The 23,491-nt window shown below is 40.6% G+C and overlaps 1 long non-coding RNA gene across 3 annotated transcripts; it reads left to right on the plus strand.

Annotated features, from left to right (window-relative positions):
- The first annotated feature begins 69 nt into the window (after window positions 1-69).
- On the plus strand, window positions 70-23,365 carry LOC309631255. 3 transcript variants are annotated; one of them, XR_014246147.1, is made up of 3 exons: window positions 70-243; window positions 2,973-3,046; window positions 20,262-23,365. It is a non-coding gene; the product is annotated as an uncharacterized lncRNA (long non-coding RNA). The 3 variants fall into 3 exon arrangements; XR_014246148.1 differs by lacking the exon at window positions 20,262-23,365 and adding an exon at window positions 13,178-19,648; XR_014246149.1 differs by lacking the exon at window positions 20,262-23,365 and adding an exon at window positions 6,982-8,596.
- Window positions 23,366-23,491: the final 126 nt, after the last annotated feature.

The following is a 23,491-nucleotide window of genomic DNA, read 5'->3' on the forward strand; positions in this document are numbered from 1 at the left end:
GCCGCCTAGACGCACCCCTCTCCGCCGGCGGTTCTCCAGTTCCTGCCGCGCGCTCTGGCCCTTACGTAAGAACCACCGTGACCTCTCACTTCACCTCCCGCGCTGGAACTCTTCCCCGGATTCGCCAACTGCCGCGGTTCTCTTGGGAGCTGCTTCCGGTCGCGAGGCCTGCCACGTGATGCCAACCCAGGGGCGGGAGGAAGCCCGAGGTTCTGGGTGTTGATTATGTAACTGCCCAAACCGGTGAGTGCTGGGTCGGACCCGCCATCCTTGCCGGCTGCGAAGTCTGGCCGTCAGTCTTGCTGTTAATGACTGTTTAATATAGTACCTGCCGCACTTACCCCGTGAGGTTGTTGTGAGGGCACTACATGGTCACGGCCTTGGGGAAGAGACTCGGTTCTATTTGCCTTTTTCGTGTGTGGCCAACATTTTGATTGGTGTCCGTGCATGGTTTGGGTTTCCCTTCCTCCATACAAACCAGACTTTGCTTCGATTTACCCATTTCAGGAATCATTCATCAAGGCTTGACATTTTTTTCCCCTTTGTTTGTTGCCAGGTACTTATTTAGTCTTTATATGTCATAGTTTCCTGTAAACCGTAAAGTGAGAATAGCCATACTACTTACTGCATTCTGCTGCTTAAATGTAGTCAACAAATATTTATGGAGCACTCACTGTTCGCTGTTTTAGGTGCTGGATAAGTGACCGAAAGTCTTTACTATCATAGAGCTTATATTCTAGAGCGGGCGAAATCAATATATTAAATCAATTAATATAATACAGTGTCAGATAATCATATGGTGTAGAAAAAAGTAAAGCAGGGAAAGGAGATGGAGAGGGGTAAGGTGGGGTGCTGTTTTATATAAGGTGGTCAGGTGGGCCTCTGAGGAAGTGATAATGAACAGAAACCTAAATGAAGTGAGGAGGTGAACGATATGACTGTTTGAGGGGGAAAGTATCTTCAGGTGGAGGGAACAGCAAGTGCAAAGGCCCCAGACAGAAACATTCTTGCCATGTTTTATGAGGAGCAAGGGCTTTGGATCACAGTGAGCGAGGAGGAGAGTGGCAGGAAATGAGATCAGAGGTAGTGAGGGCTTTTTCATAGTACTTGGGAGGCCATGGTACCAACTTTGGTTTTCATTCTATGTGTGAAGGAAAGTCATTTGAGGTGACTTGATCTGATTTACATTTACATAAATATTCCAGCTTCTGTGTGTACGTATGATTATTATTTTCTGCTCTTGCTTTGTTCATTGCAGTCATCCCTTACTAGATGCTTTGTGGAGTGAGTTGAAATCACCAGCTACAAAGAATGTCAAGCACTTTTCTTTTTTTAAAAAATAAATTTATGTATTTATTTATTTATTTTTGGCTGCCTTAGGTCTTTGTTGCTGCGCGCGGGCTTTCTCTAGTTGCAGAGAGCAGGGGCTCCTCTCCGTTGTGGTGCGCGGGCTTGTTGCAGAGCACGGGCTCTAGGCGGGCGGGCTTCAGTAGTTGTGGCGCACGGGCTTAGTTGCTCTGCGGCATGTGGGATCCTCCCAGACCAGGGCTCGAACCCGTGTCCCCTGCATTGGCAGGCAGATTCTTAACCACTGCGCCACCAGGGAAACCCTGTAAAGCACTTTTCAATACAACACAGGATGTAGTTGTTGATTGAGGTGGTTCTGTAGCTGCATCCAGACAATTGTATATCAGATTACCTTCAAATACACAATCCCTGCTTTTCTTGCCTTAAAGCTTAAATATTACCAGTAATATCTTCCTTTAAAACACATTTTTACTGTATTACTCCCCCACTCAACATCACCGTGGTTATAAGTTGCCTACAAAATATAGGCATTACACTGCCACATCCTACGAAGTTCTTTTTCAAACTATTGGTATTGTTAACTAGAAAGCCTGTTAAACATATTTTTCAAAACAATACATGATGTACTTGTGAACTTAATAGAAGGCCTTCTTTTATTAAATTTACCAAACATTTTCTTACTGAACTCTTCCGAGACATAAGAAAATATCTACTGAATTGGGTCACCCAATTGAATAGTTCCCCCCTACTAAAAGAAATTTTTTTAAGGCAAGTAAAGGCATCTTTGCAGTAGATGACAATGTATGGTACTCGCTGGACTTCTCAGCAAAGAGTAATATGTAAGAAGTTTAAAAGTGATAAGAAATTCTGGTTCAGTTTTAGTAGATGACAGTGCTTCTATAAATTGTGGGCTAAAAATCTGTTTATACAATAGGAAAAGATTGGTAGTAAATTAAAATTCAGCAGAGACCTGTGGGAAGCAGTACCTTAGAGTCCAAACCAGTTATGCTGCCAAAAATATATTTGACACAACGCCACCTATTAAATATTCTTGCCAAAATAATTGAATCTGAATCTAGTCAAGCTTTTAGGTATGCCAGTTTAAACAAGGGATAGAAGAGCATGTTAAATGACACCAAGGGGATATAATCTGCCAAATACAGAATATGGGAAATTCTGTAGGACAAATGAGCCAATTTCTTCAACAAATAAATGTCAAGTAGAGAAAGGAGGATTGGGGGTGTGGGGGCATTATTGTAGATTTATAAGATTTAGGAGGCATTGTTTAGATTTTGTTTTGAACAAACCAAATATTAAAAGACATATACAAGAATGGGAAATTCAACTGAAATCTCTACTTCAGTAAAGATTTGTACTGAAGATTACAGGTGAAATATGTTTGTGATTTACTTTAAAATGATCCAGTGGGGGTGGAGGAATAGAGTGTATGAAACAAAATTGATCATTTGTTGATAATTACTGAACTGGATATGGATAATTGAGAGTTTATTATAGTATTGTATCTAATTTTTGCGGATGTTTGAAATCTATATATATATTTCTTCTATCTTTATCTGTATATATACACGTATATATAATGTGTATATTTAATTTCTGCCTTTCATGTGATCTTTACAAATGAAATTTTCCTGATTGACTTCCAGGTAGAAATATACTTTGACCTTTTGCTCACTTCGGAACCCTGAATACAGACTGAACAGAACCAGAAAGTCTTCAGGTAAATAGAGATGGCTATGACTTTGTGTTAATACTGTTTTTAATCAAGCCTCTGGTCAAAACAAATATAGGATGAATTTTAACCACAGAATAAGACCTTTAAACATCACTTATATTTCTCTCCTGAAATAAAGCAAGCTTTCAAAGTTAACTTAATCTCATTACTGGCACCTTTTTGATCAATAGAATAATCTTCCCAGCATGCTCAATGATCTCTTACAGGGACTGTCTTTGTGAAGTGTTTGGTTGAAAGAACACCTTCCTTGACTGAATCAGGAACTGAATTACGAGAGATTAGTGTAATTACAGATGTTAGTTTCTAATAAAAATCAATTATCAAAGGGGATTAACTAGACAGTTTGTCCTTACTGATTGGCTGTGTCAGTTAGGGACCAATCAGGGAAATTATACCAGTTATTTTAAACAAAATTTAACATAAAGACATTGTTAAATAGGGATTGGAGAACTAAGGTGACATGCTTAAGTCTTCTGACACAAGTTCTGACAACATGTGTGAAATGTTGCCAACCAGAGAAGCTGAGAATCAAGAGATTCGGTGCAGGGACTTCCCTGTTGGCACAGTGGTTAAGAATCTGCCTGCTAATGCAGGGGACATGGGTTCGATCCCTGGTCCAGAAGATCCCACATGCCATGGAGCAGCTAAGTCCGTGTGCCACGACTACTGTGCCTATGCTCTAGAGCCAGCATGCCACAACTACTGCAGCCTGCGTGACTAGAGCCCGTGCTCTGCAACAAGAGAAGCCACCACAATAAGCCAGCACACCGCCACGAAGAGTAGCCCCTGTTCACTGCAACTAGAGAAAGCCTGCGCACAGCAACGAAGACCCAGCGCAGCCAAAAAAAAAAAAAAAAAAGACCATCTCAGATTAAAAAAAAAAAAAAAGAGAGAGACTTGGTGCAGTACCAGGGTTTTTATTGGGGGCTGATCACATAGGCACCCTCTACCTGGGTGCTAAATTTCCAACTCCCCAAGGAAAGCTGTTGTTTGGCATAAGCCATATTGCTTGCACAGTTTAGGCACAGTGAGACAGCCTTATCATTTCTGGGAATGTTGGAAACTCACCTGAAATCCAAGTTCCCAAATGCCAGCGAAGGGCCAGCCTTGTAGGCAGGTCTTTCAAAGGATAGCAGGCAGGCCTGACTCTTTGCTGCTCTAGGGCTGGGGGAACAAGGAAGAAGTTGGTGTTATTAGAACTTAGAAACTTGGTGGAGGGGTACCAAAATGCAGGAACCCCGATCTCTAAGGGGGAGGGCACTGCTTGGCTGGTGCTAGTGCCTAAGAAGCATAAAGGAGACACACCCGCTACTCCCAAACCCCACGAACTAGGGCTCAGATCTCTGAGGAGGAAGCACTAGTTGATATTGGTGTATCTGTGTTGGCGCAATGAGGCCTTTTTGATTCAGTCCTTCAGCACATTGACTAAGACCTTAGGAAACAGGTTTAGGGATGTTAAGTAACTTGCACACGCTGGAAAGCAGCATAGCCAGCAAGTAAACCCTTGTCTTTGACTTGAGTTAGAGAGCTGTTTTATCCTACATGACTTCGTGAAAGATGTAGCAACAACCTTGTAATACTAAAATTTTAGAACTGTTTTTTTTGGTCGCTCCGTGCAGGTTGCAGGATCTTAGTTCCATGACCAGGGATCGAACCTATGCCTCCTGCAGTGGAAGTGCGGAGTCCTAACCACTGGACTGCCAGGGAATTCCCATAGAACTGTTTTTTAAAGCAGGTGAATTAGACTGAGTCAAAACTAGAAATTTGAGCAAGAGGAAAGAGGATAATTGAATACTGGGGGAGCCACAAAGGGTGACAGCCTAGTTTAGGGGCTCTTCTCAGCTTTCCAGATCCAGAAAGTTTTAGTTCAGGGCATTCAGAGTTTATCAAGAAAGCAGATTCTTCCTGGTTATATGACCAACCTTCTGATCTGACCCTAGAATTCCCCTTTTGCTGCTCCCTGCCACACATTGTAGCATCTAGCCACATAGAACTGCTTCTAGATCCTCTACAGACACGGTGGTGTTTTTTTGCCTACACTGCCCTCTTTTCCTAAAGGTCCTCCTTCCTATTCCCACCCCTGTCTCCTCTATTGCCTTTCATCTGGCTTGCTCCTTTTCATCCTGTGAGACTGACCCAATGTCACCCCACCTAGGAGGCCTCACCTTAGGAATTAGATAGATCTATAGATAGCATGGTTTGATACTTCTGTACTATCCTCCTAAAATACCACAAACGTATCTAACTACTCTAACCACTTTGTATTAGAATTGTTTCTAATACAATTAGAATTGTAATTAATTACAGTTAGAATTATAATTGTGTCTATGTGCACTGGACTACAAAGCAACTGAAATACTGGAGTTTCTATGGTATTTCTATAATACATGAAGCCAATAGAATAAATATTTTATATTAGGATTACCATTTTAAAAATCTGAGATATAATGTCTATTCTCCTGTCTCCTCTTCTTGGTGTGAAACATTATTTCTTTAGTCAGTTTGCATAATGTGGGTTTCAGATCTTTCATATCTTGTGTCCTCCATCACAAATAATACATTTTGTTGAGATTGCTCTTAAAAGTGCTTTTGGTACGTCAGCAAGTTCATTTGGGATGTGGGATGTGGTTGGTTGAGGCCAGGACACCTGCCCTCATTTAAAGCTGTCAGTTACTCTCTTACTGTTACCTCACCTCATTTAAATTAAGCCCATTTCTCTTTTACTCATATTTTTTTCCTTTTAGTTTTGGGATTATTTTTCTTAATAGAAAACAAAGGAACAAATGAATTGGGGAGTTCACTTTGTCATCTGTTGTATTGAACCATCCACCTCAAGCACCAGAATTGGTTTCATTATTCTTGCTCCAAACAAGAGCTTTTTAATTTATCTTAGTATTTCATCATAAGCCTCAGCTCACTGAGAGTTTTAGCCTTTCTTGCACTATCGTTATAGGTTTCTGACACTTTTAAGTTTCTTTTTTTTCCACTCAAGAAAATTTTATTTTATCCCCTTTATAAGTTACTAAGTTTATAACCTGCTAAACATTTTACCCAAATATGGGAAAACTGCCTGGAGATGCAAAAGCACAGTAAAATAATTACATGAAAAGAACAAATGAAAATACCTGTTAAAGTTGCTGTAGGTGGCAGCACTTAAAATTGGTAATTGGTATTTTTTTAAAAGTGCATAGCTTAAAAGAAAAGTTACATAGCTACAAGGTGATTCATTGTTGATTAACTGTTTAGCAGTTTTATTTAAGAGGACACAATAGATTTAATAAATTGCAATTCAGTAGACAATCCTAGATTTGATTAATTAAAATGTAATTATGCACTTGATTTACTCTTTGGACTGCATCTTGATATTGTTAAAACTTTAAAAATATTAATATATTTTAGCTTTCTTATGTAGAAGTCTGTTTCCCACTCTTGGGGGGAAAATAGAAGAATTGAAATCATGGTATACATTCAGAGAATGTTTTACTGCTTGATTACATTTCTTGGTTCACATTTAAGACTTATTTATAAGAAGTAAATTATGTAGTCTTCAATTTAAGAATAGATGAATGCAGAAACATCATATTGGGAAAAATAGAGATCCAAAACTAAAAAAACACAACTAGTTGCACAGCTCTGAGAATTTAATAGTAAATCAACTTTTAAATCAGTTAACTCTGGCATCTGAATGCAAAATGTTTATCAGTATTACCTATATAGATGACTATTAAGAGATATGCAGCATTTTCAAAATCCCTGTGTGTCCTTTGTATGCAAGTTTGTTACACTGAGTTCTGTGGTAATTGTACTCTTTTCAGCAATATATTTTTTTCCTGTATGATTGTTTGTCTCCATGTTATTGAGTCTCAGAGAACTCAGATTTCTGGCTGAGTATGTCTTCATTTTTGTTTTTGTTTTACCAGAGACAGATCTTCCCATCCTCTCTGTTTTTCAAGCACCTTCAAAAGACAAGAAAACCTGTAAGACAGGAATCTGATGCTTAATCTGAAGGGTGCTCAGGCCAAGATCTATTTACTCTTGACCCTTGACCCTTGAACCCCCAAGGGGGTTAGGGGTGCTGACCCTCCTCATAGTCTAAACTCCGAGTATAACTTATAGTCGGCCCTCCCTATACTTGGCTCCTCTATATCCATGGTTCTGCATCCTTAGGTTCGAGCAACTGTGGATGTGGATTGTGTAGCACTGTAGTATTTACTACTGAAAAACACCCAGGGCTTCCCTGGTGGCGCAGTGGTTAAGAATCTGCCTGCCAATGCAGGGGACATGGGTTCGAGCCCTGGTCTGGGAAGATCCCACATGCCGTGGAGCAACTAAGCCCGTGTGCCACGACTACTGAGCCTGCGCTCTAGAGCTCGCGAGCCACAACTACTGAGCCCACGCGCCACAACTACTGAAGCCTGCGCGCCTAGAGCCCATGCTCTGCAACAAGAGAAGCCACTGCAATGAGCAGCCCGCGCACCGCAACAAAGAGTAGCCCCCGCTCACCGCAACTAGAGAAAGCCTGCTCGCAGCAACGAAGACCCAACACAGCCGTAAATAAATAAATGTTTATTTTAAAAAAAAGAAAAGAAAGAAAGAAAAAAACCCACCTGTAAGCAGACCCTTGCAGTTCAAACTCATGTTGTTCAAGGATCAACTGTACTTCAAACCATTCACTGATGCAGCCTTTATGATGTATGCATAGACAAGGCAGTCGTGCTATAGTATCTCTCTGCTACAGGTCTTCAAGGCATATTCCACATTCCCCAGCATCTTTACTCAGTATATCCTTAGATTACCAGTTGATTATAGAAGAATATTAGGAATATGGAGTCAGATGGAAGAAACGCATAGGGCAAGATTATGTGGGAAGGGGCTTGAAGCTTCCATCTCTTTTTTTTAAATAAATTTATTTATTTATTTTTGCCTGCATTGGGTCTTTGTTGCTGCACACGGGCTTTCTCTAGTTGCGGCGAGCGGGGACTACTCTTCGTTGGCGGTGAGCAGGCTTCTCATTGTGGTGGCTTCTCTTGTTGCGGAACACGGGCTCTAGGCGCACGGGCTTCAGTAGTTGTGGCACACGGGCTCAGTAGTTGTGGCTCACGGCCTCTAGAGCGCAGGCATAGTAGTCGTGGCGCACGGGCTTAGTTGCTCTGCGGCATGTGGGATCTTCCCGGACCAGGGCTCGAACCCATGTCCCTTGCATTGGCAGGCAGATTCTTAACCACTGTGCCACCAGGGAAGCCCTAAGCTTCCATCTCTGAGTGTGCCACTCTCCCCAGTCTCCATGTATTCACTGACCCAGAAGCTACTGATTTATTTTTCTTATGTAGGCCTCCTATCATCTTTTGACCTTTTTAAAGTCTGATTTTATCAAGATGCTTCTTATTTATTCATATTAGCATCTTTGTGTTTGAACTCTTTCCTTTTTGGAATAATTTGTGATTTTATAGTATGTAATTTCTGCCAACATCCCCCTTCTTAAACAGTCTTCCTTTTAAGAATCTGGTGTAAAAATTAAATAATATATATACTGAATGTGTTTGTATATGTATAATGTTAATTAATGAATACATAAAATACACTTAACCATTGGGGAATGAGACATGTGAGGTAAGGCTTTTACTTTTCATTTTATATCTTTTGGGGGGGTACTATTTGAATAATTTATAATATACATTGTTTTTTGGAATCAAAACTAAATTATTCATGACATTGGATTTGGCAATGATTTCTTGGATATGACACCAAATGCTCAAGCAACAGAAGAAAAAAAAAGATAAGTTGGACTTCATCATATTTAAAAGCTTGTGCATCAAAAGACACTGTCAACAGGGTGAAAGTCAACACACAGTGAATTAGAAAAACTCAGTTTCCCACCTATGTATTTCTCCTGTGTGTCTCCTTTGCTACTCACACAAAACAATTCACTTTTTGTCACCAAATGTGTGGAGGTTTGTCCCACACCAAGTAATTCTCTGTGACACCAGCTGGGTGTCTTACAGTTTAACTTAATTCTAACACTGTCTACCCGGAGATAGTGTCAGATCCCACAGGCTAAGGGCTTAGTCCCACAAGACTGCACCCGCCCTACTTTATATGCCAATCACAAGTAGTAGGTTCCCAGGTTACCCACAACTTCTGTCTGGTTTGCATACAAATCAGAGGTTCCCATAACCCTCTACTCAGGTTCGATTAATTTTTTAAAATTATTTATTTTCGGCCACATCCCATGGCATGTGGAACTTCCCCAACCAGGGAGCAAACCCTTGTCCCCTGCATTGGAAGCATGGAGTCTTAACCACTGGACCACCAGGGAAGTCCATGTGGATTGTGTAGCACTGTAAAAAAAAAAATTAATCGAATTAAGTTCGATTAATTTTTTTGAGAGGCTCACAGAACTCAGGGAAACACTTAAGTTAACTAGTTTATTAAAGGATGTGATAAAGAATACAGATGAACAGCCAGATGAAGAGATTCATACGGTGAGGTCCTGGAGGGTCCCGAGTGCAGGAGCTTCTGTCCTCATGGAGTTGGTGTGTGTCACCTTCCCGGCATGCATGTGTTTGCCAACCTGGAAGCTCTCTGAACCCCATACTATTGGAATTTTTTTGGAGGCTTCATCACATAGACATGATCAATTATTTACTCCATTTCCAGCCCCCCTTCTTTGGAGAAGTGAGGAGTGGATGACTGAAAATTCCAAGCTTCTAATTATGACTTGGTCTTTCTGGTGACAAACCCCAATCTAGTAGCCATCCAGGAGCCCACTCAGAGTTGCCTCAATAGAATAAAAGATGCTCCTAGCGCTCTTCTCCTTTAGGAATTCACTAAGGGTTTTAGTAGTTCTGTGTCAGGGACACCGTCAAAGACCAAATATTAGAACAGGAGATGCTCCTAGTGCTTTTATCACTCAGGGTTTTACAAGGGTTCAGGGGTTTTAGGAGCTCTGTGCTAGGAACTGGAGGCAGATATATATATATATATCTGTGGTTAACAATAACCACAAAAAAAAAAACCCAACTCAATTAAAAAATGGGCAAAAGACTTGAATAGACATTTCTCCAAAGGAGATACACAAATGGCCAATAAGCATATGAAAATATGCTAAACATCTTTAGCCAATAGGCAAATGCAAATCAAAACTACAATGAAATACCACTTCACACCTATTAGAATAGCTATAAAAAAAAAAGTGTTGGTGAGGATGTGGAGAAATTGGATTCTTCATGCATTGCCACTGTAAAAGGGTGTAGCTGCTTTGGAAAACAGTTTGGTAGTTCCTCAGAAAACTAAACATAGAATTATGACTCAGCAATTCAACTCCCAGGTGTATATACACCCAAAAGAATTGAAAACAAAGACTCAGCAGGTATTTGTACAACAGTGTTCATTGCAGCATTATTTATGATAGCCGAAAGGTGGAAATAACCCATGTCGATCAATAGAAGAATGAGAAGAATGGATAAACAAAATGTGACATTTATATATATTATAAAATGAAACATTTCTCAGCCTTAAAAAGAATGAAGTTCTCCATGTTCTTGGATTGGAAGAATCAATATTGTGAAAATGACTATACTACCCAAAGCAATCTACAGGTTCAATGCAATCCCTATCAAACTACCAATGGCATTCTTTACAGAATTAGAACAAAAAATTTTGCAATTCATATGGAAACACAAAAGATCCCGAATAGCCAAAGCAATCTTGAGAAAGAAAAACGGAGTTGGAGGAATCAGGCTCCCCAACTTCAAACTATACCACAAAGCTACGGTAATCAAGACAGTATGGTACTGGCCCAAAAACAGAACTATAGATCAATGGTACAGGATAGAATGCCCAGAGATAAACCCACGCACATATGGACACCTAATTTACAACAGCGGAGGCAAGAACATACAATGGAGAAAAGACAGCCTCTTCAATAAGTGGTACTGGGGAAACTGGACAGCTATGTGTAAAAGAATGAAATTGGAACACTACCTAACAGCATACACAAAAATAAACTCCAAATGGATTAAAGACTTAAATGTAAGACCAGACACTATAAAACTCTTAGAGGAAAACACAGGAAAAACACTCTTTGACATAAACCACAGCAAGATCTTTTTTGACCCACCTTCTAGAGTAATGTAAATAAAAACAAAAATAAACAAATGGGACTTAATTAAAATTAAAAGCTTTTGCACAGCAAAGGAAACCATAAACAAGACAAAAAGACAACCCTCAGAGAGAGAAAATATTTGCAAATGAAACAACAGACAAAGGATTAATCTCCAAAATATACAAACAGCTCATGGAGCTCAATATCAAAAAAACAAACAATCCAGTTAAAAAATGGGCAGAAGACCTAAATAGACATTTCACCAAGGAAGACATACAGATGACCAAGAGGCACATGAAAAGATGCTCAACATCACTAATTATTAGAGAAATGCAAATCAAAACTACAGTGAGGTATCACCTCACACTGGTTAGAATGGCCATTATCAAAAAATCTAGAAACGATAAATGCTGGAAAGGGTGTAGTGAAAGGGGACCCTCCTGCACTGTTGGTGGGAATGTAAATTGATACAACCACTATGGAAAACAGTATGGAGTTTCCTTAAAAAACTAAAAAATAGAACTACCGTATGACCCAGCAATCCCACTACTGGGCATATACCCTGAGAAAACCATAATTCAAAAAGAGACATGTACCACAATGTTCATTGCAGCACTATTTACAATAGCCAGACATGGAACCAACCTAAATGTCCATCCACAGATGAATGGATAAAGATGTGGCACATATATACAATGGAATATTACTCAGCCATAAAAAGAAACGAAATTGAGTTATTTGTAGTGAGGCGGATGGACCTAGAGTCTGTCATACAGAGTGAAGTAAGTCAGAAGGAGAAAAACAAATACCGTATGCTAACGCATATATATGGAATCTAAAAAAAAAAAAAGAAGGTACTGATGAACCTAGTTGCAGGGCAGGAATAAAGAGGTAGACATAGAGAATGGACTTGACATGAGGTGGGAGGGGGAAGCTGGGGCAAAGTGATAGTAGCATCAACATGTATACACTACCAAATGTAAAATAGTTGGATGGTAGGAAGCAGCAACATAGCACAGGGAGATTGTCTTGGTGCTTTGCGATGACCTAGAGGGGTGGGATAGGGAGGATGGGAGGGAGACTCAAGAGAGAGAGGATATGGAGACATATGTATGCATATGGCTGATTCACTTTGTTGTGCAGCAGAAACTAACACAGTATTGTGAAGCAATTATACTCCAATAACGGTCTATAAAAAAAAAAGTTCTGACATATGCTACAACATGGATGAACCTTGAAAATATGCTAAGTGGAATAAGCCAGACACAAAAGGACAAATATTGTATGATTCCAATTACATGAAATATCTTAAAAAGGCAAGTTTGTACAGACAGAAAGATTAGACATTACCAGGGACTCAGGTGAAGGGGGAATGAGAAATTGTTGCTTAATAGTTACAGAGTTTCTGCTTGGGGTGATAAAAAAGTTTGGATATATATAGTTGTGATAGTTGTACAGTAGTTTGTACTTAATGTAGAAATGCATTTAATGTACTTAATGCACTGAATTGTATACTTAAAAATGATTCAACTGGTATATTTTATGTTATATATATTTTACCACCAAATATAAAAAAAAAAAAAAAAAGATGGCGGCCAAATATGGCTAATGGGCCAGAGTTTGCTGTCCCTTGCCATGGAAGATTGTGGCATGAGAGTCCATTTAACCCTGCTTTAGCTCCACCCACCTGAGGGTTCCCAGGACCATTTATGTTGACAACCTAATAGCAAGACACCTCTGCTTGTTATCCTTGCTCAATGTCTAAGAGTCCCTCTAATAATCATTCTCTCCTTTAGCCTCATTATTATACAGCTCAGTGCTTCCTCTTTCCTGATTTTCACTCTTAAACCTTTCCTTTGTGCCTTTGGAACCTCTAACCTGTGATTCATAAAATCTCCTACTCCTCAATATATCTTTTTATCATAAGCATTTTTCTTTTATTTATATTTCAGTTAGGGTATTATATTGATATTTCAGAATGATCAGGTCATATTCTCTGATTTTTATTTCAGGAGAATAAAGGAGGTGTTGCATCCTGTGGTGTTGAGAACAATTGCCTTGGCTGAAGTTTGGCTCCCTGTAAAGCTCTTCTGTGCTTTTTCTCTCATATCGATGCTGCTCATTCTTTCTCACCCATAGGCACATTTTATCTAAAAGTGGGTGGGGGTGGGTGGCTGCTGAACACCGGGTACATTTATTTCTCCTTCTGACCATGGAACATGGGAGATCTGTCTGCCTTCTCCCAGAATTCAGATATAGATGAGAAAAGAGGCTTTGATATGCAGTGTTTCTCAATGCATGGTAGTAGGCCACCTGTAAAGATTATCAACTCTTGGGCTTCACCTCAAACTCACTGAATCACTCTCTGGAATTTGGGTTTACAACCTACACTTTTAAGAAGCTCCTCAGGGGGACTTCCCTGGTGGTCCAGTGGGTAAGACTCCAAGCTCCCAATGCAAGGGGCCCACGTTTGATCCTTGGCTGGGGAACTAGATCCTGCATGCACGCCCCAACTAAGAAGTCCACGTGCCTCAACTAAGGTCCACATGCCGCAACTAAGAAGTCCATGTGCTGCAACTAAAGATCTCGCATGCCCCAACAGAGATGCTGCGTGCTGCAACTAAGACCCAGTGCAGCCAAAATAAATAAATAAATAAATATTTAAAAAAAAAAAAAAAGAAACTCCTCAGGGACTTGAGTGCTCTTAGAGTTTGAGAATCACTGCATTAGTGGGAGAGAAAGAAGGTTTCAGAACTGAGAGCACGTGCATGTTCTCACCCCTCCAATTTCCACATGTAGAGACTCCTGGAGAGGCATAACTATTGATAAATTGCCATGAAGAAAGAAAAATGATTTTAAAAATTATTTTCAATTAATCACCATTCCAAGAAAGAAAATGGTTTTTGAGAACTTTGGGAAGGGGCATTTGCCAACCCATCTACTACCTGTGTACTACCTGTGTACTTCAAGGTCAAGAGAGCAGGACCCTTGTGTCCATCACTCCTCACTACTGCTTTCAGACCATTATTTATCCACCTTTTTGTGAAAGCCCGAGCTTCTTTGAGGTTCATATCCTTAGGGGATAGTGTCATCCTCTATCTGGCTGCATCATTGTCATCTCATGGAAGACACGTTTGTTTACTTGTAGTGGATGCTATAGGCTGCCCAGATTCCTTTCTCTCTCCTCTCATAACTAGAGCTGTTGGAAGTTCTTTGGGTGACAGCTCTCTGATGCATCCCTCTCTGGGTATTGCTCGTTGTTAAAGCTGCCTCTCCCAAGGTCATGCCCTCTGCCCGGGGAAGCTCACATCCAAAATCATGTTGATATGGGAATATAAAGCCTCAACTCCCTTGCCCCAATTTGGGACAACTCTAAAGGGCCAAAACATCTACAGAGTTCCCCATAGAATTGAGGTCTTTGTTGCAACTGAGTGGCGGTTCAGCTGCTGCTTCTGCCTGATTCTGATTCCCTCTGCATGCAAATCTCCATCTCAGAGTCTGCTTCATAGGGAACCCAACCTGTGATCCCAGAAAGGAGACTCTAAAATGGGATTTTTTAGATCTTGATCACCTGCAGTCTGGCTGGCAATGAGGACCCTCTTACTGGTGGTAGGTGAAGCGCTAATAGCTCCTATTGAGATATTGGGAGACAGACACTGAAAGACTGAGAGTGATTAATCACTAAGAAATTGTTAAGTGTTAAAGCTGGAGGGCATCATTGGTAGTATATAAGGAGAGTCTCATTGTCTCTGTCTCCAGCCAGAGAGCAAAAAAGGCTGATGGTCAGGTCCAGGACTTAATATTAAGAGTGGCAGAACTCCAGGGACTTCCTTGGTGGCGCAGTGGATAAGACTCCACGCTCCCAGTGCAGGGGGCCCGGGTTCAATCCCTGGTCAGGGAACTAGATCCCACATGCATGCTGCAACTAAGAGTTCACATGCCACAACTAAGGAGGCTGCATGCAGCAAGTAAGACCCAGCGCAACCAAATAAATAAGTATTAAAAGAAAAAGAAAAATTCAGCCATTTCTGCAAACCAATAAAAAAAAAAGCAGAGCTCCAAAAGTGGACAAAATTTTCAGCCTCAGCATTTCTTTTATACAAAGTGAGGGCACTGATTGGGAAGGATTTCAATCAGGAGAAATAGGATCAGGACATCTGGGTCAGTGCACCCAGGCAACTTGAAATCCTAGGTTCCCCTGAATCCTCTGGGCCTACAGATGTGGCCTAATCCTCTCTGTGAAAAAGCTAGTGCTCCCTGTTTGCTTGAAGAAGATACAGAAGTCTTTGACTTGTTAGAAGACAGGTGCTCCACTCAAGAATTTTCCTTCCTGGACAGCAGACCAAAAACTGCGGTTAAGTCATATATCACCTGGCCAAGGAAATGCTGGGCCTGCTAAGGGAGGAGAGGGACACCTCAAAGGAGTCAAAGGACCTAGCTAACATGTACCAGCAGGAGCTGGAGGATGACATAAGGAACTAACTTCTGAGGGTCTCAGATCAAGGGGTAGGGCTGGGTAGCAGAAGGTAATGGATAGGGAGGAGTTATCGATATGGGAGTGCTATCCCGTGATACGGAATAACGCTGACAAGGATCAGGGGAGGCAGTGCTAACACTCTACTGGGATGGCTCACATTAAGTGGTGTAGAAATGGCAGAAGTACTGTGGAAGATCGTGGAAGAAGGGATCAAAAGGCTCAGAGAGGTGGGTATGCTAGAGTAGGTATTCTACACTAAGGCTAGAAAACTTAGAAGATGGTTGTGCTCCACAGGAAGGCTCAGAGGATACTCCTTTCCCTAAAGCAATAAGAAATGTGAAAGGGGCACCAGCATCACTGAACAGGACTGAGGGGAAGTGAGTGAGGTGCTGGCCTCAGGTTCAAAATTTAAGGGGGTGCCAAAAATCTCAGTAACCATGATAAATAATATTTTAATACGGTGTTTAAAAAATAATGCAGAAAAGTCCATGATGAACAAATGTCAAAATTTTAAAGACAGGATCAATATTACTGATTTTTCCTTTTGCCTCAGACTGCTATATGGCTCAGCACAGCACTGTTACTCATGGTGACGGTGACTGTCCTTTATAGGCCCCAGGTGATAGTAGCAGAAAAAGTTACATAGCTTAGCTCCATGAAAGCAATGGGGATGATGGGATCCCAAAATAGAGGCCAAGTGGTGATGCTTCACCCTCAGAAGCAAGGTGGGTACAATTATAATTAGCACAAGGTTGAAATGGCTGCGTCGGGGGTCCTGACCTGGGGAAAGATACAGAGATTGTTAATGCAACAGGGTGTCCTTAGAGGCAAGATTGATGGGCAGCCTACAAGGATGTTGCTCAATCTATACAACCAAGAGAAACCAAGGTTGGATGTTCAGGAGGCTGAAGGCAGCTATTCCAGTAAAAATTTTTCAAAAACTGATCCTTTAATAGTTTCCATGCCTGAGCTAGTTTTCAGATGTGGAACTCTGATTTCAGACCATTTGATTGAAAGAGAAGCTAGGTCCCCAGGAAGTAGGACCATGTAACACTATGGTAAGTATGTGTTAATGAATCCCCTCGTACTTCTCCAAAGGCACCTATCATTTGCTCTGGTAACTGTTCATTGGGAAAAGTGGAATAACCAAATGTTTTGAGTGCTGTGGACCCTGTACAAGTTGACATTGATACCCAAAGAGTCATAACAGTCCCTGTTAGAGTGGGAATCTAGGGTTATAAATGGAGTCCGGGCCCAGGTCTGGCTCATAGTGCCAAGTGTCGTTTCCCAAGTTCCCCAAATGTTTAATTGGAATGAATATAGTTAGAAGTTGGCTAAACTGTCGTATTGGTTCCTGGAATAAGAACATAGTAGGGAAGGCTAATGAACAGCTTCCCTCACACTCTGCCAGGATAGTAGATAGAAAACATTATCATACTCTAGGAAGTATGGCAGAGGTTAGTGCCTTAAAGACCTGAAGAATGCAAGGGTTGTGGTCCTCATGATGTGTAAACTGAAGTCTTGCCCTTAAAAAGGCTGCACAGACCCTGGAGGATAACAGTAAACTATCACAAATTCAGCCAAGTAGTAGCCCCAGTTGCAGTTGCTGTGCTAGAGGTGGTAACTAGAGCAGATTAATGTGACTTCAGGTACATGGTAAGCAGGTACTGATTTGATGAAAGAGTTGTTTTCCATCCCTAACAATAAGGATTTAAAACAGTATTCATTTTCTTGAACTGCACAGGAGTATACATTTTAAGTTTTACTCCTGGATTATGTTAACTCTCCCATAATATGGTCTATCATAATAACTCTATTATAATATAGTCCTTTTTTTTTTAAGTTTTTCTTTCTTTTTTTAAAAAATATTTATTTATTTGGCTGTGCCGGGTCTTAGTTGCAGCACGCGGGATCTTCATTGCCACGTGCGAGATATTTAGTTGTTGATTGCGGGATATTTAGTTGCAGCATGTGGGCTTTTAGTTGCAGCATGCGGGATATTTAGTCGCTGCATGTGGGATCTTTAGTTGCGGCATGTGGGATCTTTTAGCTGCAGCATGCTGGATCTAATTCCCTGACCAGGGATCGAACCCAGGCCCCCTGCATTGGGAGCACAGAGTCTTAACCACTGGACCACCAGGGAGGTCCCTATCATAATATAGTCTTAAAGGACCTGGACAGCAGAACGTCATATCAATCCATCATATGGATGGCATTGTGTTAATCATGTTAATCAGACTAAATGACCAGGAAATGGTAGGTACATTGGAGGCCTTGGAAAGACATATATATTCCAGAGGGTAGGAGGTAAACCCAATGAAAATTAAAGTCTGCTTCGTTAGTGATATTTTTAGGGCAGGATTTCCCAGGGTGGCACTATTGACATTCTGGGCCAGAAAGTTCTGTTGTGGGGAGCTTTCCTGTGGAACTTATGATATTGAGCAGTATCCTATGCTCTAGATGCCAGTGATTGCTCACTTTACCTTGCTTTAGGTGTTACAAGCCAGTTCAGGGAGAAAGACACATAGAAACAATTATAATACAAAGTGGCTAGAGTAGTTAGAGATGTTTGTGGGATTTAAGGAGGATGGCAGTATCAAAGCATGCTATCTATATCTCACTCCTCAGGTGAGATTTCCTGGGTGGGGTGACACTGGGTCCGTTTTATGGGATGAGGAGTAAGCCAGGTGAAAGAGAGTACAGGAGATGGGGGTGGGAACAGGAAGGAGGACCTTCTAGGAAAAGAGGATTAGGTTGTGACAACCAAAAATATCTGTAGACATTGACAAGTATCCCTGGAAGACAAAATCACTCGCAGTTGAGAACCACTGTGTTAGGGGCGTAGTGGTCTGGGGCATGCCTGGACATCCCCTCCAAAGTAAAGGACAAACTATTGCATCTTGTACCTCCCATCACTAGGAAAGAATACTCTGCCTAGTAGGTCTCTTTGGGTTTTGAGTGACATCAAGAACTGCCAGCTTTGTACTACTATTGTTGTTATTACTGCCAACATATCTAGGTTGACTCTGGTACCTGCCTACAACAGATCACCTGTCATTGACCTAAGGACCCTAGTCTGTCCAACATCCCTTACCCTCTTTCACAAATCCTGTTTCTCTGGTCCTGACCTCCCACCTTGCTTCACCCTCAGCCAGTTTCTTAGTTCAGCTAGTGAAAACAGCCATCCTAAGCTGAGTCATTAGTGACAGTGTTTCCTGCCCTTGTATGGTACATCTATCATTGAGAATCCAGTAGCAAAAATTATGTGGCAGGTCTCTTTGTAAGCTAGCAGAGACAGTACAGAACAGGAAAGTTTGGCAGATTCCTTCATTCAATATTAATTTAACCATTCAACAATGTCGTACTGCCAGGTACCACAGGTACCTGGCCTCATCTCATGCTACTCTTCTCCCCCTTACTCCACTCTAGACATACCAGCCTTCTTGCTGTTCTTGGAACACCCCAAGTTCACTCTCACCTTGGAACATTGGCACTTGCTACGTCTGGCATACTCTTTCCCCAGGTCCTCATTCCCATACTTCATTTAGGTATCTGCTCGGATGTCATCCTCTCAGACATCTTGCCTTTTCTGTCTATCCTGCCACCCTGCCCACTCTCCCCTTACTTTGCCTTATTTTTCTTCATAACACTTGATAGTACCTGAAATTATATAAACACACATAGATTTTTAATCTCTCCCTCAAAGAATCTGATCTCTGTGAGGAGAGTAGCTTTTTATTTATTTATTTATTTAGCCACGCTGTGTGGCGTGTGGGATCCTAGTCCCCTCCCCCACCAGGGATGGAACCCGCGCCCTCTGCAGTGGAAGCACTGGAAGTGCGGAGTCTTAACCACTGGAGCGCCAGGGAAGTCCCAGTGAGGACAGTATCTTGTTCAACGTTGTATTCCCAGCATCTAAAGTAATGTCTGATATATGATGGGTTCTTGCTGAATATTTATTGATAGGTCTTCAAATATTTTTTGAATAAATGAATGGTGAAATTTACCTTTAGCATTTGTTTTAATGAGGGTTCAACTGGATAAACAGACCAGTAGGAGATACATATTAAGACATTTATTGCAAGGAATTGGTTTACACGATTGTGGGCACTGGCTAATAAGCAAGTCCAAAATCTATAGGGCAGGCTATTAGTAAGGGCAGGCTGGAACTCTCTGGCATAGGCTGAAGTTGCCGTCCACGGATGGAATTTTCTTATTCAGGGAAGCCTCAGTTCTGCTCTCAAGACCTTTCAACCGATTGAATTAGACCCACCCAGATTATCTAGGACAATCTCCTTTACTTAAAGTCAGTTATTATGGACTTAAAGCATATCCACAAGGCCTTCATAGCAACACCTATGTTAGTATTTGTATGAATAACTGGGGACTGTAGCTTAGTCAAGTTGACACATTAGAAGACCATCACAGCATTCTAGGTATCTGATGCTTCTGAGACACAATCCTCTTAGCTATCTGGAACACCTACTTGACTTATGTGTGCTCTGAATCTAGGTATTTCACCACTGTGAATCAAAGACAGCTCTCAGCTGACTTTTAGCTAGAAAAAGAAGCTGGTTAATGAATTCACACATATGTTAATATATGCTCTTCTGTTCTAGTTAGGCCTGGTAAAGCTGAAAGGAAGAGAAATCACCCAAGCTAGTTCAAGAAGAGCAGTATTATTTAAAGAATGTGACTTTGGAAGCTTGGAGCTGGAGGTGATTCTGGATTCAAGGTAGTGGTGGGGACTCAAGCAACAGGAGTTCATGATTCTTCAGAGGAAGTGACAATTTCCTCTGGTTCTTTCTGTTTCAATAGCAACTGGCAAGTTCATTTCATACTTCAAGTTAAAATTTCCAGGAGAAAGAATCTTGGCTTAGCCAATGATTTCCTTTGTTTATGGACAGGGTGTACATACTGTATTCCAGGCCAGGTTCTAGGTAGCTGGCCAGGTGCCTGTCTCTTCCAGAACAACCCAGTGCTGTTCCCCTAAATAGAGAGTTTGGTCAGGTCAGTTGAAGCTAGAAGGGAAAGTCAGGCATGACAGGCACATTGACTGGCATATTCAGAACTTAGCGTATTCAGAAATAAAACTATAGTTTTGGAAGTTTAGACATAACTGAAATGCAGATGGAAGTAGATTTTTGGCCTAGGGTAGGTAGAGTCTGATGTCCCTCTGTTATAGGAGATTTCTGGAAAGCTCAACATTACACATCAAGATTGTGGTCCATTTATCCTGTGACAGTCCCTTTATCTCTGAAAAGATGGCCTTGATAAATTGTCACTGGTTTTCCGATAGCATGGAGCTTCCAGGCCTTTATAGCTTTATCTCCAAAGGTAATTTGTGCAGTTACAGCTAGCACTTAACATTCTGAAAAATTATATCTTGGTTTTTGTCTAGAAAAATTATGCATACTTGCTACTTTTCAGTATTTTTTAAAAATAAATTTATTTTTGGCTGCGTTGGGTCTTTGTTGCTGTGTGTGGGCTTTCTCTAGTTGCGGCGAGCAGGGGCTACTCTTTGATGCGGTGCGCAGCATTCTCTTTGTTGAGGAGCAGGGGCTGTAGACACGCAGGCTTCAGTAGTTGTGGCTCGTGGGCTCTAGAGAGCAGGCTCAGTAGTTGTGGCGCACGGGCTTAGTTGCTCTGTGGCATGTGGGATCTTCCCAGACCAGAGATCAAACCCATGTCCCCTGCATTGGCAGGTGTATTCTTAACCACTGCGCCACCAGGGAAGTCCAATATTTTTTTGAGATTAGGAAAAGCAAGCCTTCAAGTGTCCTTGATAAGAAAAGGAATGGACTTTCCTTTTAATTGGGTGTCATCACTCTCAATGGTTTAGGTTATAAAAGGGAGGGGAGATCACCCCTTCTGACTTTTGAAATTAAAAAGCTCACCAGAAAAGGGTAGGAAATCCATTTTAAATAATATCTGATTATTATTTATTAATATTGGAAATGGAAAGTAAAGGGTACTTATTAAAAAACCCTTGTTTCTTACTGTGTAAAAATCCAAGTCACTGTTTTATTAAAGACAATTCATCTTTTAGAAGATTAAGAGAAGGGAGTCTCACTTGATTTTTGGCAAAGTCTCTTATATCTCACTACCCAATATATGTCCTTGCCCTACAAAAGTAACTTAATACCTAGGAACCTAGAGAAATATGCACAGAATACAAAGCGGCCAGCAGGCACAGCTTTTATCTTGTAAAGACAAAGGACATGTGACAAAGCATAGTGTTACAAATGCTTTCATTTCATTTATTTTTGTCTGTTTATAAAGATAGTACATGCTCATAGCAGAGTATCTGGAAAATACTAAAAATTATAAAGAAAAAAAACACTCAAAATTCCATCATTCACAAATATCCACTATTAACATTTTGGTGAATTTCCTTTTCATATATTTTTACATGACTGTGATTGTCTTGTATAAACGAATTTAAGATAAAAAATCATGAATCAAGAAATGCAACATACTTGCAATCTTTTTGCCAACATGGATCAATTCTTTTAGTTTGTTGGTTGCTGATGGACATATAACACCGTTTTCTAATTCATTATTTCTCATTCATTTTCTTTTATTATTTTAAAATATGCTATTTTGTATCTATAAAAGAATACACGTAATCTATGTGTAGGTTATAAACCATTTAAGGAATGTCTGTGGACCCTCTGACAATCCAAGAACTAGAATTTATCAACAATAGGCATAATAATCTACATGTTCCTCTCTTATCTCATCCCCTTCTTCCTCCTGCTACTGTTTAACCTAAATTAAAACAATTAAATCAAACAAATGAAAACTTTAACCCATCAAATTGATTTTTTCATTGATGCTAATAAAAAAATCTCACTTTTTTGTTACTAAAGTTTCTACTATATATTTGTATTGAGTCAGTCACACAGCAAGGTAAACTGTTTTCTTTGTGATAGCTATAACCTGACCCTTACCTCCTTTACAAGGCTGCTTCCAGTACCAACTTCCCTCTTAAGTTCTTTTGTTCTTCAGAGTCCAAGGCCAGTGTGACAATACAAGCTTATGCTCGTATAGCTGATGCTTAGAAGAAAAAAGACCGCTGTATTTTTTTAGCATATATTTTATTTATTTATTTTTCACATCTTTATTGGAATATAATTGCTTTACAATGGTGTTTTAGTTTCTGCTGTATAACAAAGTGAATCAGCTATACATATACATATATCCCCATATCCCCTCCCTCTTACGTCCCCCTCCCACCCTCCCTATCCACCCCACCGCTGTATTTTTATCTTTTAAAAATTCCTGATTTAGGAATGACGTTTAGGATTGAGAGAGGCATTTCATTAGTGTTAATGCTGACGATCAGGGCTTTTCTAAGAACTCAAAAAGTTTAAAAAGGCTTTAAAAGACTGGCAGAGTTCCTGCTGTGTAACTTAATAACTGTGTGATATTGCACAATTTATATATACCCCCCGCCCTAGTTTTTTCTCTCATTTCTTAAATGGGATTAGCCACAGTTTATCCACTTTATGGGATTTATGGGATTAGCATCAATTTACCCACTTTATGTGAATTTCAATAGTGTTTGGGAACGTATATTGTAGACGAAACTCCTATCCAAATGGTATTTAGAAAGAAAGAAAAATGACCTTGAATTACAGCGCGAGGGTTGAGACTGTTGTAACTGTTTCTGTAACTAAGCACTGCAACGGCTGAGACATGCTAAAGAAAGCTTTTGTCTGGCTCCAGAACGCCGGTCCGGTGAATTTGGAGGAAGGGGATTGAAGGCCTGAGGCTTCTTCCAGCCCTGAAACCGTAATGTTTCCTTCAGTGGCTGTTTTTAACTGCCCTGGTGTACCCCGGTATA

Source organism: Balaenoptera borealis (genome assembly GCF_965194805.1).
Source record: "Balaenoptera borealis genome assembly, chromosome: 6".
Classification (NCBI taxonomy): Eukaryota; Metazoa; Chordata; class Mammalia; order Artiodactyla; family Balaenopteridae; genus Balaenoptera; species Balaenoptera borealis.